Source organism: Limulus polyphemus, unplaced genomic scaffold, assembly GCF_000517525.1.
Source record: "Limulus polyphemus unplaced genomic scaffold, Limulus_polyphemus-2.1.2 Scaffold5519, whole genome shotgun sequence".
Classification (NCBI taxonomy): domain Eukaryota; kingdom Metazoa; phylum Arthropoda; class Merostomata; order Xiphosura; family Limulidae; genus Limulus; species Limulus polyphemus.
In genome coordinates, this window is record NW_013671129.1 from 187 (window position 1) to 3389 (window position 3203).

The 3203-nt window shown below is 32.0% G+C and overlaps 1 protein-coding gene across 1 annotated transcript in view; it reads left to right on the forward strand.

The window, feature by feature from the left end:
* Nucleotides 1-650: 650 nt before the first annotated feature.
* Nucleotides 651-3203, forward strand: part of LOC111089197 (thymosin beta-like) — a 33287-nt gene continuing 30734 nt past the window's right edge. The window contains exon 1 of the mRNA XM_022401231.1: nt 651-803. The gene's annotated coding sequence lies outside the window, so the exon portion shown is untranslated. The remainder of the gene's footprint in view (nt 804-3203) is intronic.

The following is a 3203-nucleotide window of genomic DNA, read 5'->3' on the forward strand; positions in this document are numbered from 1 at the left end:
TGTATACGTCTTTTACAAGTCGGCGAATAATGATTGCAACAAAAGTATAATAGGTCTAATCCTAATGTCTTATGACAAGTAAAATTGTAATCATTCTTCGTTGGCTTGTAAAAGGTGTATACACCATACAAACACTAAAGAAAGGAAGGTCAGCCATGTTTACCAACGCAAACACACGCTTCAAACTTATCAAACTGTCATTACTTTCACATTTGCTGTCCTTTTTCATATTTCTTTATTTCTTCTAACTTTTCTCAACTAATTAACTTCTTGCGTTATTTTCATACCTCCCTTTTTTTTCTATTTTAGCTTAAGAATATATTATCACACCTTTGAACCACAAAGTTCTTCTTTATTTTACCCAGTCTCTTCTAATACACGTTTTCTTTTCACTGGAAATTATTGCCTAAAATGTTGTCACATTCGCCAATAAATTATTCTAATTTGCCAAGTGTTTCATCTTGTTTTTCTTCTAAATTTTGTAATTTCCTCGCCTACGCAATTATTGCTTTGCCTTCCCATTTCGTGTTACCCGTTATTGAACTCAGTTTGAATATTGAACAATAAGAAAAACAGGGGTTACTGACAGCGTGGCGGTTAGCGCACGAAACACGGACTATTTTCGAACAAGTAGTTTACATCAGAACAGACCGAAAAATTGTTGGAACAGTTGATTCCCCCCATCTTTAAAGACCTTATAAATTGGGCAGCGTTGTTTTTATCAAATTCTTTAATTGAAGTATTGTATCGAATTAAAAAGATTGGAATTTAAAATTTTGTTGTGTGGTATACACCATATTGTGGTAAGTTAATAGTTTAGACAACACTTGTCAGAAAGCTGAGTGTAATTCTACGTAATACCAAGATTGATAACATTATTAACAACGTTTTGTTGGTTTTTAGTATAGACTAACGAGTAACATAAGTAAGTTTGTACATATACAAGACGAGTTTTACTGTCAAAGTAGGTTCCCAGATAAAAGATGGGGCTTACCTTTTTGCATCAAACCTTAGACTATTTGCTATGTTTTAGTTTATAGCGATAACATTAGGTAATAGGGTTAAATGTATTTGCTCATATTAATATTATTATTATGCTAACGTTACCACTTTCTTCTGTTAGTGTTACTGTTCTATGCCAGTAGTAAGTAGTACTAGTAGTGGTGAAGGGTTACTAGTATTGATAAATTAGTGTTAGTAATAATGAAATATTTTAATTATTATAAATATGTATTACACTCATTCAGCTGTAGTTGATGGCTAACAATTTATTCTGTTGTATAATTAACAATAATTTAAGTTATTGCATTTTCAGATAATAAAGTTAAAACTATACCGTATCACAAACACAATGTAACAAAATATCATTAACTTTAGTTTAGCCTAGATGGGAATGATACTGATAGCTTTGACCGTTTTGTGTAGTATTTTGTGTTAACAATACATGGTATGTATGCTAACATTTCTGTCAGATTTACATCTCCTTTTTACATATAATATTGATTAAACTTATTCGTTAATGGACTGTTTCATTCTTGAAATCAGTCTAACAAGATATATCAATAGATGTAACCTATTGTACACTGCATTTTGTACCAAAGATTGATTTTCTAATTAGTTTAGGCTTAGCATATTCTTTTTGTTCACTGTGTATGCTATGACGCTTAAACCTTAACATAAGCCGTGCTATCACTTCTGAGTTAGTTCTTGTAGTTGATTTGTTGTAAAGCAAAGCCGCGAGGAATAGAAACCCGAATTTTAGCGTTCTAAGTCGTAGAATTACCGCTATCCCACCGAGGAACTAAGTTAGTTCGTGGCCTCGGAAAGACTACAAAATTGGGGGAAGGGTGGTATCAGCCAAACGACAAAATATGTGCGACATCATCTTTTGAAAAATTGTGTAATTTATTCCCACATTTTTTCCCAAAATAAAATTATAACTGAAATTTAGAGATTTTAGATTTTCTTTTGATAAAAGTTTTATTAACATTTGTTACTGTGAACATGGTTGTAACAAAAGATACCGAGAAAATAAATGAATTCGTCATAGTTATGTGGACTGGACTTCGGATCAGTTTCACCAAATAATTAAAAAAAAAAAAATGCTAAACAATAATTCACGTTACAAAGGGTATAATGAAGCCTAAGCCTATATGTGGCAGTACAAACCTAACCTAGTTCCGTAGACTTGTTAGTTCCTACTGAATATTAGTCTTAAAGTTACAAACCTTTTGTTCCAAACGTATATTGAAATAAATTTATTTCTATTTTAGAAATAATAGAATGGCGATAGTCTAAATTTAATTTATAGGCTACCAGATAATATTTTGACATAAAATATTTGAACTGACAAAATATAAATATTTTTTAATTTTTCTGTTTTTGATACGTAATTGTCACAAGCAGTTGTTAAGTGTTATATTTTAACGCAGCGACTAGATACCCGTTAGCCGGGAACGAACTTTCAAATACTAAATATTGATGAGGTACGATCACCTGTAACTTGACTTAGTGATTGGATAATAGTAAATTAAGAGACTTATTTGTCTTCAAGCTCGATGAATCGATCTGAATAAAACTCGTACACTGGAAAAATAAGTTTTTTTTTTGGAATTAAGCACAAAGCTACACAATGGGCTATCTGTACTCTGCCTACCACGGGTACCGAAACCCAGTTTCTAGCGTTGTAAGTCCGCAGACATACCGCTGTGCCACTGGGAGGCGGAAAAATAAGTATCGACCATCATTTTTATTTAGTGTTGATCGGCGTTTGTGTTTGCTACAAGTTGCCGTAAACAGTCCTCGAAATACTAAGTTACCCGGCAGTACATAATTTCAAGATCATAAATATTGATTGATAAGCTTGCAGTATAATAATTTATATACATATAATTCGTGATAATATACTTTTTGATATTATCATTATTTATTATTATTATTACTAATTATTATCAACATCATTATTATCATTGTTGTTGTTGTAGCTTATCAATATTCAAAGTTTTGAACTGCCGGGTATTTTGTATTTGAAAGATCGGTTCCGGTTGTCCGGTATCTAGCTACTGCGATATTTTAAATTGTCTAACAGTATAAGCATAGAAATGTAGGTCTATAACAATTCCGGCTGAGAAGGTACTGTTACGTCTCCGTTCGTTAATTAACTTTCCGTAACTTCGTTCCAACGAAACTTTAGCGACACAAGT